Source organism: Anabas testudineus, chromosome 14 (assembly GCF_900324465.2).
Source record: "Anabas testudineus chromosome 14, fAnaTes1.2, whole genome shotgun sequence".
NCBI classification, from domain to species: Eukaryota; Metazoa; Chordata; class Actinopteri; order Anabantiformes; family Anabantidae; genus Anabas; species Anabas testudineus.
In genome coordinates, this window is record NC_046623.1 from 2,188,085 (window position 1) to 2,204,681 (window position 16,597).

The 16,597-nt window shown below is 39.1% G+C and overlaps 1 long non-coding RNA gene across 1 annotated transcript; it reads right to left on the bottom strand.

Moving 5' to 3' along the window:
• Positions 1-11,455: 11,455 nt before the first annotated feature.
• LOC113170616 lies at positions 11,456-13,421 on the bottom strand. The gene is made up of 3 exons (XR_003299655.1): positions 13,179-13,421; positions 12,280-12,360; positions 11,456-12,173 (listed from the first exon to the last, which is right to left on the bottom strand). It is a non-coding gene; the product is annotated as an uncharacterized LOC113170616 (long non-coding RNA).
• Between the last annotated feature and the right edge of the window lie 3,176 nt (positions 13,422-16,597).

Sequence of the window (16,597 nt, forward strand, 5' to 3'; positions counted from 1 at the left end):
TGAAGAGAAGGCTTTACTGAAGCAGAAACATGCTTTGTCCTGCACCTCGATCTGAATAGAGATGTATAAGCAGGATTTCTGCAGCCACCACAGGAAGATGTGTTCATAAGACCCAGTCAGAAGTCAAAAATCATGTCTATGGAGCAACCGCCTGAATTTAATTTAATCCACCGTCAGTATGTAGGAAGGTTTGAAAGGATAGCATGTTGTGGAGAAGACATTTCGGACACACCTTTCAATTTCTAGTTATATCAATTTTCCCTACCAATATCAGGCCGGCGCTCTCTGTTCCCCAGAGCAGGGACACATCTGGGCAGCCAGATTGCAACCAAATTTGTCTGGCACATAGTGCTGAGATGAGAAGAGGGCTGAACAATGGCCTGTAGTGGTTGTGTAACTGTAAAAGAAGAGGCAAGTGAAACAGTTAGCCTGGTCATTTCACACAGAGGGACAGGTTCACATTTTCCAATTCTATTGCATTGATGGCTCTACTACTTCACATAACTCTTGATAACAGTATCATCAAACAATGGACTTTGTTAGATGTACTTTAATGATGTCATCAACGTGAGACTACTGTTAATCATCATATCACTCTTCCACTCTACGAGGACCATTGAACTATTATCAGTACTGACAATTGTCATTTCCAGTCAGGAAGTTTAGTGGATGACATTCTGCAGGTCTCTCTCATTCTGCAGCTTTGCTAATGTAATATCTGTGTGTAGGACTGATGCCTCCAACTTGTGCTCATGTTTGTATTCCATTCATGTCATCAGCCTCATTCAAGTTGCAACTACCAGCTGTTTCCCTGGGATGTGCCCAGCTGTTACACTATTGTTTGCTCGTTTTTCTCTCTCTGCATTTTATTCACTCCAACCAGCTGTGGCAGATGGCCTCCCACCATCCACCTTTTCTGTTGCATTCTTCTCCCATCAAACAGAGTTCTCCTCCCCAGTATCAGGACAGAATTGTTGGGTTATTCTCTTAATTTTTCTCTTTTAAAGTCTTGTCGTTATGATGTACTATGCCTTGAGATGTTTTTCGATGTGGTTCGGCACCATATAAATAAACTAAATTGAAATTGTGCTGAGCCTCAAAACATGCAAGTGCTGCAGCAGACACAAGCATGGCCGTGACTTTGCTAACTGGCTTCAAAGACGTCAGTGACAGCATTGCCATCCGTAATATCATGGTCTGGTGTCTGACCTCTGTGTTTTTTTTCACCTGTGTTATGGGCTATTTATCTCTCTTTATTGTTACACTTCCTCCCCGGACCAGCTGGGGCAGCATCTTTCATTGTGTTCTTACTGGTGTGTTTCTCTTCCTGGTTCCTGCCTCAGCTGTTTCACCTCACACAGGTGATCAGCGTATTTACAGTAATCTTGTATTCATTCCATTTTGTGTTTCGTCTGATCCTCTCCCCTGTTTGTCCTCTCACCAACCACCAGCTCTTGTTCACCATGGTGGTAAATTAGATCTCTGATATGTTTTTTTGGTAATAAACATTCTTGCACTTGACTTATAGTGTGTCTTCTCCTGCTTCCACATCTGGGTTCCCCTTGTTTGCTAGCCTGTAACATTTGTTTAGTTGTCTAGTCGCCAGATTGTCTTCTGCCATGTGCCTCAGCTTTGCAGCTGAGACAAAAACGGTAAATGTAACCCAGTAGAAATTCTTACAGTGACTTGAAAATAAATAGAAAGATAAACTGAACAATCAGAATTAAAGATAGATTCAAGTCTGTCATTGTAATAACAGCAATTAAGATCAATCCACTAAACCTTATGCAGTAGCAATATTCATGGTTGCATGTCAGAAAGTCTCGTAATTGTGCTTCCTCCTCTCTGTCTCCCTCTCTTTGTACTTTTCTGCAGGTATCCTCAGCCTGGAGCTGTACATCTCCAGAATCCAGTTGACCTGCTCAATGTTTTTGCTGCTTGTTGTAGTTTTTTGTTGCCTGCTGTTCTTTTCTCTCTTCTCTTTTCACTCACCCCAACCGGTCGAGACCGATGGCCGCCCACCATGAGCCTGGTTTTGCTGGAGGTTTCTTCCTCTAAAGGGAGTTTTTCATCTCTACTGTTGCCTAAAGCTTGCTCAAATGGGATTGTTGGGCTTTCCATACATTTTTTACTCTTTACGGTCTTAAACCTTACACTGTAAAGTGCCTTGAGATGGCTTCTGTTGTGATTTGGTGCTATATGAATGGAATTAAATTTAATTAAATTGAATTAAATTGAACTGAATTGAAAGACCTGAGTTACTACCAGAGACTTGCACAAACTTTGTAGGAACTTTGATTGATTTGATGATTGATACAAAAATTTCTAGGAGTACACTTCTCAGGACCACCGATGAGATTCAAAAAGGCAGTAGTTTATTTTCTCTTGTGCAAGAGAGCATGCACTTCTCAGCACAGCAGCTGACAGAGGCACACTCAAAGCATCTAACATATACAGCTTCTTTTATGATAGGAGGGAAGTAACAAATGTCAGTGTGACATTGCAGTTGGTTCCTGTCTCGAGGTGAATTCTATGCCAGAACATCCTATCTGACTCCCTAAGACAAAAGTCAGGTGCACTATCTCACAAAAAGGCTAAGGCATGCTTCACAAGAGTCACTTTAAGTTATACGGTTTCATGAGAGACAAATGTAAAACGATGACTCTGTACTGTTTTTCTAACACTGATAAAATAGACAGAGGAGAAGCTTGAAACGCAAATGACCATAGGTGTGTCAAGTCTTCATTCCACATCAGGTTACCTCACACCATGCAAATTAACAGCAGGTTGGAGACTCTAGTTGTTGCCAACCTGAGCAGCATGTTGTTATATTGTCAAACAGAACATTAGGAGGCATTAATGCCAGAGGAAATAGCACTAACCACTGGCCCTTCCCTTCTTCTGAAATTAACCTGCTGTTACCTGCAGCTACCCTTACCTCAAACACATGTTTGCTGGTGCCGTACAGTTCTCAGTTCTCTTTTCTCTGTTTTAAGACACTCAGTTCTTACCTGTCAGAACATGTGAGGTGATGCTGAAGAATCAGGTAATCAGTACCGAAAGATGTGTCATTGTCTGAGCTTCCTACGTTCATACTGAAAAACCACACAGACTATACTAGACAATTTGTTACAACATTACATTAAATTATATATAGTTTTCTTGGAGTACTTGCACGTTTGTACATTAAATCAAAAAAGGACATGAACTGAGTATTTTATTATTTTATTATTCTCTGCTGTTTAAAAGTCCTGATATGCAAAGTTAAACACTGAAAATAAAGGTGGCAATACAATTGGAGAGCTGCTTTAATCTAAGGGGAACTGCAGGTTGGTGGGATTACCAGTACAGTTGATGATCTGAGAAAGATTGATTGGTCTATTTTAACTGCCAACAAGGCAAAAGCACTATTCCCTCCCTCTCTCATTGACTCAGCATTCCAGCTGTTCACCTGAAAGAGTGTGGTCTCTGTGAAAGATGTTACCAGGGAAGTTTAATGCCTTTTCATCAGTTACAGGTTGAATTTGACATTCCTCAATTCAATTTCTTTACTTGTTTGACGTTTCGTCAAGAAGTATCATTCATTTCCCTTTAAGCTCAATAAAGTCACTGGATAGAAGATTGCATAAATCTAAACCCATTTCAAAGGGAAGCTGTGTATTGTTTATATGATTGAATTCACATGGCAGCATCCTCCTTTTTAGAAAACATTAAGCTGGAAGAAGGAACTGGACTTACCTGTAATGACGTGGCAGCAGGATGTTGGGCTGGTACATCAATCTGTACCTAGTACAGTAGATCAGCAATAAATCCAACATGGGCTTTTACTGTTACAGAAATTCAGACACACCATGTGTCAAACTTTAGATTTTTCTAGGGACAAATAAAAACTACCCAAGATGGAGAAGTGAACCAGGCACCCTTAGCCATATGTTTTGAGCCCAGTGCTGAAAAACTCAGACTTCAGTGGGTGAAAGACACAATAGCATATTGTGAACTAGATAAAAGATTCACAAAAATCTGGCAGCCATTCTTGCTTTATGATTTAATTAATGGCAATGTCTTTATGAATTTATCAGCCTCTACACACACACACACACACACACACACACACACAAAGACAGACTATTTGTTTAAAACTGCTGCATCATTTCAACCATGTAACTTCATGGAGCGGCACATTTAGTGCACATAGAGAATCCAAAAAGACACCATGCCTCCAGACAAACGCTGCCAAAAACTGTCAAAGAGAACAGATGTCTGTCGTGCTCCTGGTGGCAGCACTACTTTTGTCATTTCAGCGCCCTACTCCATCCCCGCATTCCACTTCTCTGTCTGAGAGCACAACTTTGCATATAAACGAGAGACCAAAAAATCTGCACAGTCATTCTGGAAAACAGGAGGAGCTGGATGATGCACAAATGTAGAGGTGAGTGGTGAGAAAGAGACTGGAGGGAAAATGGAACACTAGGTCACAAGGGAGCAGGACAAGTGATAGACGAAGGAGAGGAATGAAATGTTAAGTGTAGTCTGTGGCCTGGAAAGTGTGAGATTAGGAGTGGTCCAGTCGATAGAGATGATTAGTAGTTGATGAGATTATTTGTTTGTGTTTCACGGACTTGCATGAAGTCCTTGCACGTCCTTGTAGAACTACTTCCTTTTAGTGCGATTCTCAACATTTAGTCCAGCAGTTGTAATATGCAAGAGGTTGACTCCACTGGATATAGAAATCCAATTCATCCCTTTTAAAATGTTTGGATTTTATGTCTACAAAGGGATCGAATACTAGAAATAAAGAATAAAACACCATATAGTCTATCAACCGTCTCTGAATCATTTTCGAGGCTTCATAGGTCTCTATAGATTTCCGTTCTTGCATCTAGACACAAGAGGTGAAGCTCTTTCAATTTTCTCAAGTGCACATTTTCAATTGAGTTGAGATCTGGACTGGACCCCTCCAGGACATTGTAACTCATGTATTTTAGCCATTCTTCACTAGCCACTAGTCACTCTAGCCTTGGATCCTTCTATCATCATCAGCTCTGTGAGCTTTTGCTGCATTCTTTTTACCTGCTAACTTCACTAGCTTTCAAGGGCTTCATCACCACAGCATGACGCTGCCACCATGATTCAGACACAGTGGGTGTGTTGTTGTTATGATGATGTCTAGTGTGACATGTTGCGTTTCAGAGCCAGAAAACTTTTAGTTACATGAGTAAAAAACAGTTTGACTCTCCTGTGTGCTTTATGACACATTGCAGTCAAACGTCAGTAACGTCTATGTTACTGATGTTGAATTCATGTGAAAATAGCAGGTCCAGTCAAAAGTACATGTGCTTTAGTCTTTAACCCTCTATTAGTGTAAATGTCACTTTAGATGTTCCTGAGATACTGTGTCGACAAAATGGGACAGATGTGAGGTCACAGTGAGCTTGACCTTGGATCACCAGAATCTAATCAGTTCATCCTTGAGCCAGTTTTTAGGAAAGTCAATCAACATGGACCCTATTATATTATATATTGTGTTCCCAAGAATGGGACAGATGGACAACCTGAAAAAATAATTTCTCCATCAGCATCCTAAAAATTGCTTTTGTTTAAGATTTTAGTTTTGAACATGAACTGGTTATTGAATGACATGAAGCTCTGGAGATCTGCTCCCACACACGCATCAAAAACCTCAAGTCAAATCCCACCTGGTTCAATGTTGTGCTGACAGAAAAAAAACGTCCAGGACTCTTATACTTTAATGTGCAGTGTAATTACAGGGAAATATTGACTCTGAGATGCACTAATGAGCACGATGGTCCATTTCACTAGAAAACTCATTTGCTCATGTATTAAATTAAAGTCATTGTTGTAAACAGAACCTGTAAACACATCAAGCTGCAAATGCAGTCAGAACACAGCAGCTTGAATGCAGGCTGCAGTGTGCACTGAAGCCAGATGGCAACCGCTGGTTAATTGCTAAATAATCTTCCCTAATACTGGATTGTGGTTTTTTTTAGGTGTAAGCCAGCATTTCCAGACTTCTTGTATGAAGATCAGAGTTTAAGTCTCATTTGCATAGAAAATCTTTCATTGGGGCTGTGTTTAAGTAGTTATAGCTGTGAGTCAGTCAGTCGGGTGCTGGTTTATATTATACTATTGTTTACAATACAGACAAAAATGTAAAAATATTCTTTATACTTCTAATTCACTGAATTTTAGGGGGAAATGTGTTAGATGTACATAACTACATTTACCTAATAGCAATGGCTTCCTATAACCTAGTTTTACATACAAATAGAGTATATGATCAGTTTGTAAAAGCTGGTGTCTGCTCTCCCACACGTTAGGGTTATGTTTTTACTTTTTTACTTTACTCATGTAAAAGTCTTTAAGTACTTTAAAGTACTTTCCCCACATAGTCACACTGTAACTGCATTAAATGTAAAGTATATCTAAATCACATCCAAATAACCAGTCCTGCATATTTCTTTTCAAAAGGCTTGAATGGCTGTGAATGATTTTCCCTGTAATTCATCTCTAAATTTGCAAAGTAGATGCTATTTGACACTTACTTGAGGTAAGAATACCCCTCGACACTCTACGTGTCCATGAGTAATCCCCCCAGTCACTGCAAGCTGGCCAGGCCCTGATGCAGCAAAGCAGGCCCAAATCATGATGTTTCCTCCACCATACTATACGATTGGGATGATTTTTTTATGATGATATAAAGTGACCTTTTTACTCCAGATATAGTGCTGTGTGTTCTTTCTAAATAGTTCAATATAGTTTAATCAGTCCACAGTGTCAGTGTCAATGTGCTCTTTGGCAAAGTTCAGGTGTGCTGCAATGTTTTTTTAGTGAGCAGCGGCTTCCTTCTTGATGTCCTGCCATAGACACCCTGCTTGTTCAATGTTTCACCTTCGGTAGACTAATAAACACAGATGTTAACCAGTTCCAATGATGCATTAAAATATTTGGCTGTCAATTGTACTATTGGGGTCATTTTAACTGGCCACCTACTTCTTGGTAGAGTAGCCACAGTCCCAAAGTGTTTCCATTTGAACATTGTTTGTCTAACTGTAGACTGGTTAAAAAGTCTTTGACATCACTTTGTAACCCTTTCCAGCTTCATGTAAATCAACAATTCTTGATTGTAGATCACCTGAAAGCCTCTCATGGTGAGGCATGGCAGTGAGGTTTTTATGATTGTTCTCAATAAAGACATGAAGGATCAGAATTTATTTGCTATTTGTTTAGACACATAGTATTTGTTAGTACTCTCGACTTAGATGACGATCAGATCTCATTTTATTACTCACATATTTTTCTTGCCACTGTAAAAATAATCCCAGCTGGGCTAGATCTTGAAGGGTATTCATGAGTAGTGAGCTGGGTGGGAGAAATACGTCAACCTGACCCACTACCAGCCAGCACAGTGACTCACTACTATGACTGTAATTCACCTATCTATGCACGCCTGCTTTTACACCTTGAATCTCTGTTAAATTCTCATTTATTATCAATTTCATACCTTTCTGAATAATAGATATAGTTATAAATGGTGTCAGTGACCTGCGGATAATGAAGCAGGTTTAAGAGTTAACTCTTACTTTTCACTGTACATTCTCACTTATGTTCTAGCAACTCTTAAAATAGGCAGAGGTGTGATTACTCTGTGATTTTCAGCTTACAATAGGGGATTCTGTAGGTGTGTTATATTGTCATGGTGCTGCTTGTGGATTTTAAAGTGATCAGCCTTAAAGATGGTGGGAAAGTAAACGTGTTTATGCTAAAAGGCTCTATGTTAAAGCAAGAAACTGATCTTCATGCTATGATCATCAATTAATCGTTTTTTGTGGCCACCTATAACATGAATAATCCAACTGTATGTTACTTAATGCTGCTGCATGTTTATCAATATTTTTTTATATTATCAGAGCTTCAAATGATGACATTTAATGAACCCACATTAACTGATGTCGTGTCTACACCACAAACGTGTCAGCTGTGTTTATTAAGAAACACGTGTTCAGTCCAGCTTTCTACTCAGCCTGTGCGTCAGATCATGTGTAACAGGTGCTAAACACGTATAAATGTGACTTTGGGAATATTTTTACGATTTAAGTCTAATGTCCTGTTGTTAGATGTGAGAAAACAGTCACTTTGCACCTATCTGACAACTCAAAGAAACCAAGGAGCTGTTCAAACTATTTGCTGAGATGAGGCCAGCAGACTGCTAGTGGTTGGTAACAGGCAAGTAGGAATGCCAAAGCAAACAAAGGGAAGGGATAAGATAAGATAAGATAAGATAAGATAAGATAAGATAAGATAAGATAAGATAAGATAAGATAAGATAAGATAAGATAAGATAAGATAAGATAAGATAAGAAGAACTCATTAATATCACAAGGGAAATTCAGGTTGAATTGGTGGAGACCAAAGCAAAGTAAAAAGAAACTGAATGTTGGGCTGTTACACGTTTACATCTTGCACTGCCAAGTCAAAAATAAATGAGTGCAGCTTGAAATGATCAAAATGGTTCTTTTGCATTTAAATTAAGTCACTTATTTTTAAGTTACTACATATTTCAAATGTACAGTTGTACACACACTGTTATCAACCCATAAAAAACTTTCTGTCACGTGCATATCAGATCAGAAACTAGGAGAGTCCCCATGGACTAACACTAATCACCCACAATATTAACACACAATATTCCACAGTAGTCATAGTGTATAATACAGGTTATAACGTGGAGAATTTATGCTGTACATTCTGAAACCTTCTTTTGCTTCTTCCACTTTTTAACTATATAACTTGACAAAATCTCCAGGCCACTTGCATATGTCCAGCCTCCATGCTGACTCGGAGCCAGCGTGAAACTTAACATGACTCAGCGGCTGATATTTCCATGTGTGGGCTCCAACTATGAATAATCATGACTAATGTTAATGACCTTTCTGATCCAGCCAACACCATGTACCGTACAGCATTGTTCCCTCTGACATCATCTGTTCAGCAGCCACCCACCAACACCTGATGCAAGCAAGCGTCTGTCACTGCTGTCCTTCGAGCACCGTCATCAAGACATCGCCTCTCACCAGGCGCTCACATGCTCCATTCACTGTGTCCACCGTGTGTGTGTGTGTGTGTGTGGTGAACAGGAGAGGGAACACGAATGAGTCACACACCTCCTTGTCCTCATCTGCTCCTACATGTTAGTTTGTTTCACATGTTGACAGTGTGAAAGTGCAGGTTCAGATTCCCACCGGGTCTCTAAATGAACGGGAAAAATGAATGCACATAATACTCGACTTTTGTATCAGGAGTATTGCCTTATAAATAATGTTTGTGACACCTGGTGTTGCTATGGTTTCCTGCCTTGTTATATTGTGGTGATTCCCCAAATTCTGTTCCTCTGCCTCTGTGTGTGTATTATGCTCAGTGGAGTGGTGAACCACTTACAGTACATCAGCTTACATCAGTTTGCAGTGACAGCAAGTTGTGCAACTCTGTGGTAACATTCTAAGCTGGTAACTTTCTAAGTTTGATGACCCAAGAATTGGACCAGTGTGATGGAAAATAGTACTGGAAAGTGGCTTACATGTTTTCATATTGTACAAAGAAGATGTACAGTATAGACCTGCACATGATGTTAGGTGATGTGATGTTGTACCCCACTCTTCAAGGAGATGCACTGTACACATATGCCGTAACTGTAGCCAAGCTTTTGAAGAACTGTTGCAGTCCAAACAGGGCCAACACACACTAATGTAGAACTGTAAATTAGTGAGTTAATCATCCCGGGTTTAGTTTGTAAATGTGACCCCCATTTATTATCGAATCTCAATGAATACATTAACAATCCAGTGTCTCAAACAATTTCCTGCTTCATAATTGGGCGCTGAAGTATAATTTAGTGGTGTTATACTATTTTGGACCAAGCCAGCTGAGCTTGGATTGACCCTCATGTTAATTCATTAGTTCTTGTTGGTGGTGCTGACTGCAGGCTGCTTCATGCCTGAAAGGCAGAGACAATGTGCAGAGGAAGGCTGTAAAAACATACAGAATTTTGAGAATTTCAAGCTTCACATTGCAAATGAAGCAACTGCATCTAGTATGTTCAGCATCCAGTTTATTAGGTGCATACATAGTAGCTAGAACCAATGCAATAGTCCTACAATAACTAACAAGTTAGAAGAGCTAACTGCTCTGACATCCTGTCAGTATCTGAGGATTAACACAACTAAAGTCACATTAAAGGTGTTTCTCTGGCCCAGACTGGCACCAAAGTCAATGCCAATGGTCAAACTACATTTTATATGTATCTTTGTCAAAATCCAGAATGAACAACTGGATTATTGTGGGTACTGTATGCTGACTTTAAAACAAAAGACTAACATACTCTCACCCATTGAATTGATATTGAGTACTTATTAGTACGTATTAGCACGGAGCTTCACATGCTGGAGTTATACAGCAACATTAATAATGATTTTGAGCCATGTTTCTGACCACCAAGTGATTGAACGTCCAACATTCACATTCTTTGGTCTTGCCTGAAACAAACTCTAATGGGAAAGTGCATTAGCAGATTCATAAATGATGAAACATGTTTTTAACATACTTTTGAAGGAACTTGTGGGATGTGTTTGGGTGTTCTCTGATCATCAGATAGTTCCCTCCACCTACTACTATCATTAAACCTGAAAGTAACATCACCCTGGGTCACATTACAATAGGAATAACAAGAAGACTGCTGATCAGACGACCTGATTATAGATAATGTGGGTGCACACATTAAAAGAGGAATTCAGGCGGTGGGTGCATAAAGTCACACTCAAATTGGCTTACAGTGGAACAAAGATTAGTGTGTAATTAGCTTTGGGAGAAAGTTGTTAAATTAGTGACTGGCCTATCTGATGCTAAAGAGAAAGACGTGAATCTGTTAAGGTTGCAGCTCTGGTGCAGAAAGGCATGACTGAAAATGGGGTAAAAACTAAGCTTTCACTTTACTTTAGGTTTAAAGCAGACCTACAACATGAATAAACTAAACTGTCTGGCTCACGCTGATTAATATTTCAAGTTGCCTGCATTGGAAAAGCTTATTTCTATTGGCAGAGTCTTGATTAACGCAGTGCTGCAGATAATTTATTTAAACTATCCATATCAGATATGGAGTAAGTAAAAAGGGGCTGTTTTTCATCTGCAGTGTTTGACATAAAGCTGTTCAAACTCATCACGATATGGAGGGTGTGTGTGTGTCTGTGTGTGTGTGTGTGTGTGCCTGCAAAGTGACACTGGGGTTTGAGTACTGTACTGTATAAGATTATCTAGCACAATGCAATAAACAGTCATAATCATAAACCACTGCCAGCCCCTCAAGGCAAAGGGAATAAAGGAATACAAAAAGCAACAGCAGAAAGATGAACATGCACAGCATTATTTGAAGATTAGCATTTCATTTTAATTCTCTAAAATTTACCACAGTACATACAGACCAGTGTCATCAGGTCCTGATCGTTTGTGAAGGCATCTATTCAACACTGATACGGTTTAACCTGCACTGGCAGATGATGTGCAACATAGAATCACTGTCAAAAATCCTGTTCTTTTATTATTGCAGCCTACAATTCAGTCAAACTAATAAAGATTAAAATGCAGCTGCAATCTGTTGCACATGTATCATCACATGGGGGAGCTGTTGCTTCTTTTTTGTTCTTAAAAGCAACACTGAAAAGGGTAATAACACTGTGGAGAAATCTGTGTCAACTGTCAACAACAAAGACGTCCTTACATTACAATGAATCATTGTTCACTGTGGATGAGGTTTAGCCTGAGTTGAATATACTGTTGTTTCCTGGTACTGTTGCCAACATAATGATAGCTGACATTATGAAACCTACCCCCTCCCAAACCTGGGGATTTTATTCCACTATGCCACTCAAAACCAGAAAAAATGACTTGATGTAGCTGTAATTCTTACTTCCTCCACATCAACGAAATGTAAAGTTTTGCTTTTTCAAGGCTTTGTCGCCGAGAAAACCCTGGGCATCAGGTCTCGTTTGTCTACCTTGTAGCTTCTTAGAGGTTGGTGTAGTGTTTATACTATAATCCTGAATGCTGAAATAAAGCAGCCTCTACCCGAATCAGGGTATGGTCTCCAGCCACTACAGCATCATCTGTAACAACAACAAACAACATGAGTTTTGATGGTCACTGCACAGAAGTACAGTGATGGAAATAATGGCTTCAACTGCTCATTATGGAGCACACAGTATAAATCACCTTTGACATGTCATTCTCACAGCAGATGATGCTGCAGCACTGGTTCATGGGATCAGAGATGTCTGGTGGGTTCTGGTTCAGCTGGTAATAAAATACAACAGAGTGAGTAAAAATAATCTAAGCATGATGTTAAAGGGTAAGAGTAAGAGTAGTGATCAAGTGATGTTAAAGACTTTAAGAAATTCACTAGCAAACAAACACAGCAACTTGTTACACATAAGCGCAGCACGTGTTCACGTGCAGCTCACACCGTTTTATTTGGATAAGGATTCAGATTCCAGCTCACACAGCTGTGTTGTAAATCTTTCTCTGGACAAAAATAAAAGCAACGGGAAAATGAGACGTCCACGACTCCACTGGAGGAAAAGTTCTGTGAGGTCAGGAGTCTGTGTGCGGCAAGAAGACGCGCCGTGCGTCATTACGCATGAACATATGAATTCAATCCAAGCTTCATCCACTAGAACGACTTTAATCAGCTGACGTTCGCTCCTAAAACTTCCATCGTCTCCATGATCACGAGAAATTAGTTCTGGCATTTTATGAATTTTAGCCCAGTCGCCATTTTTTCCCCTACATTTCAGTGAACATTTGGTACATTTCGACGCCCTCCAACAAAATTATCTACGTTTTCATAAAAATACACTATTGTTCATGCATTTCACACCTGTCCCGGGAAATTCAACACATTCTCAGTAACAAATCATGATATTACACGACGAAATCGTCGAATAAAATCATTTTTCACCAAATCGGTGATGTTCCAACAGGAAATGGGCATGATGTGAACTGTCAATCTCTAAATTCATAAGGTCTTTGAGGTTGACAAAGCTTCAAATGGTTTAAGGGAGGAATAAAAAAGAATTCCTGAGAAATACGAAGCAGGATTATTTCTATCTCACTTGCAGCAGTCGTTCCTGGCTGCACAGAGGCCTGCTCCAAACCACACTGGAGTAGTTGGGTTTTTTCAAAGTAGCTCGATGATGTAGAAGTTTTCTTTGGCATCAAAATCTGTATTTTCTATATCCAGTATTATTCTTCCCGGCAGCTTTGATTCTCTAAGTATTCGTTTCCAGATGATCGCGTCCTCTGTGAAGATTTGTAACAGGTCAACTCAGGTCAGTGTCCAAGAGCAAAGAGAGGACTCCCAGAGATCCGCACGCATGACGTCAGTGACGCACACGCGTACGTGCGTGAGCGAGCAAGACATTTATTGAAATAGTTGAACGTGTATTTAATAATAACAGTGTTTCTAAGATGATTTTAACATTTATTTAATAATAACAGTGTTTCTAAGATGATTTTAACGTGTATTTAATAATAACAGTGTTTCTAAGATGATTTTAACATTTATTTAATAATAACAGTGTTTCTAAGATGATTTTAACGTGTATTTAATAATAACAGTGTTTCTAAGATGATTTTAACATTTATTTAATAATAACAGTGTTTCTAAGATGATTTTAACATTTATTTAATAATAACAGTGTTTCTAAGATGATTTTAACATTTATTTAATAATAACAGTGTTTCTAAGATGATTTTAACGTGTATTTAATAATAACAGTGTTTCTAAGATGATTTTAACGTGTATTTAATAATAACAGTGTTTCTAAGATGATTTTAACATTTATTTAATAATAACAGTGTTTCTAAGTAAAGTATCAATCAGAAACAGCCTTTTTAAAGATTGTATTGAGGGTAGGGATGTGGATTAAAAAAGATAAATCCACGTTTTATAAAGATAATTCGAGTTTTGTGTCAGTGAACTCCGACAGTTGCAAAGATTCAACCTGAACCATCAATGATGTAGAATTTGGAGAGTACTCTTTGTCTACCGTACTTTATCCGTCTATGTTAATGACTTCACAGAACACTACATGTATTTTATTTCTCCAAAACAAATGATAAACCTCAGAAATCTGCGGTCTTATGAGACTTTACTCAGCTGCCATCCTCCGTTCAACCAGCAGATGTCGCTGTATTCCCCCCCACAGGCAGCCACCTGTCAGGACAGTCACTATTTCTAATGGCCTGTTCTCTGTTCTCTGTGCTCACTGTCAGGTTCTTGTGTTTCTCTGTGTCTCTCTTCATGCTGTCAGTCGACATAAACATAACAATAAGAAATCGCCTTAGTTAAGAGACGTTTGAGACACGTGAGACTTTTAATGACGTGGTTGCACTGATGAGGAAGGCTGAGTAAAGGTTTTCACACACAGGTTATGAGCTGTGTAGCTCCACTCATCCCTGACGAATGAGGCTCCACATTGGACTGGTGGAATATGAAACCTATACGAGTAAATAACCATCATCCATCCATCTTCTTAACCGCTTTTTCTGTTTAGGAGTGTGGGGGCGCCGGAGCTAATACCCGGAGAGAACCCACACAGAAAGGCACCCTGCTGACCAGTATATTCAAACCAGTTACTTCTTGCTGTGAGGAGACAGTGCTAAGCACCACACTGCTGAAGGTGAAGAGGTTTCTTTTTTATTTATTACTCTGTACAACACAGAACAACTCTTAAACCAATAACAGCAGAGAGAAAACTCTCATTTTGAAATCTCAAGTGTCATGGAGTGACACAAACCAGCTGTGTTCAGTTCCTCATCAACAGGATAGTGGAAATTACCCACAGCTGGACCACTCATCAAAGGCTTCACCTTCAGAATGAGCAGAGGCAACTGCAGCTGATTATAGTTAATCAGTCCTGGAAATATCATCTGTAAAACCTCGCGTGTCTTAACAAGAAAATGGATGTTGTTTCCTGGGTGCAGTTAGAACATGTGTTATTATTAGACAGTTACTCTGAAACACTGTTTCAAACAACAGCAAATTATATTAAATTCAGTTTTAAAGAGGTTTCACTAGGTGTTGAAGTGACGGTTTGTTTCTCACTTTAACTTGAGATGAAGCAGATTATACAAAGTGAAAAACAGCAACGTGCAGCTGCTGAACTCTACAACATCCTCTGAACAAACCTGGTTTGTTTCACCTGTGATCACAGTTGCCAGGATCTTAGTGTGACATGTCTCAAGAAGCTGTATTTGTCACAGCAACTATATCAGTGAACTGTGGCTGGTAGACTGGCGTGTTTTAAAGAGAATCAAAGCACTTGACACTGGGAGGTAATTTCCTGTACATATGGAATATGTAGTGGAGTGAAAAGCTCTCACTGGGTCGTCATCTTTTTCCCCAAAATTTGGGTGAACATTTTGTAAACTTCGACGCCCTTAAACAAAAATATCACTGCTTTCATCCGAATACTCTATTGTTCATATCACAGCAAGCAGCAGTTGTTCCTGGCTGGACAGAGCTCAAAGCCATACTGGAGTAGTTGGGTTTTCAAAGTAGCTCGATGATGTAGAAGTTTTCTTTGGCAACAAGATCTGTTGTCCAGTAGTTGTTTTTTTTCCAGCAGCTTTGATTTTCCATGTGTGTTCGTTTTCCAGATGATCACGTCCTCTGTGAAGATTTGTAACAGGTCAACTCAGGTCAGTGTCCAAGAGCAAAGTGAGAAATCCCAGAGATCTGCACACATGATGTCAGCTCAGCTCATCGTCCTGTTTTTTTAGAAACTGTGTTACTGATGCACACATGTACGTGCGTGAGTGAGTATCTTACACTCTCTATATATTTGTATTTATTCTTTTTTTCTCTTCATCATGTAATAATGTGCAAACAGTGATTTGTATTTTTATTGGAAACTTTGCAGGCTTCACTCTGCTGTAGTCGTTTTAGTCTCTGTAGTCTGTTTGACAGATTAATCTCACCGCTAATTACTAATCACTAAGCTGACTACATTATAAACTTCCCTTTCTTTCAGAAGTGCATTTCTTTCTAACTCAAACATCACTGTTAATACATATGTAAACATGAATTGTGGTAGCTGTTTAGTAACTAAATTGTTTTTAACTACTTTTCTTTCTTTTGTTGTTGTAACTGCAAAGTAACTATAACAAATGAAAGCAGTAATGTAAAATGTACATCATCTATTCATTATATTGTTATTAAGTACAATGTAGCATAACACTGAAATATTCAGTAACAGTAGTAGTTTAATAGTTTGTGCCTTAGAGTTGAGAAAATGTCCTTTCCACGACTGAACTCGACGTAAGGGCCAGTATTCATGGTGACATTTTTCATTATCTTGATTTGCTCATTACAATTTTATTCCTAGTTAGTGCACAAGCTCTTCAGGCCAGTAGTGATTAGTTCATCTGATTCCACAGTCATTCTTCATTTTAATCAAATGTAGAACTCACTTTGTTGGTTGTCTACAAATAGCCAACGTCATGCTTTTATACACTACATGTTAGACAG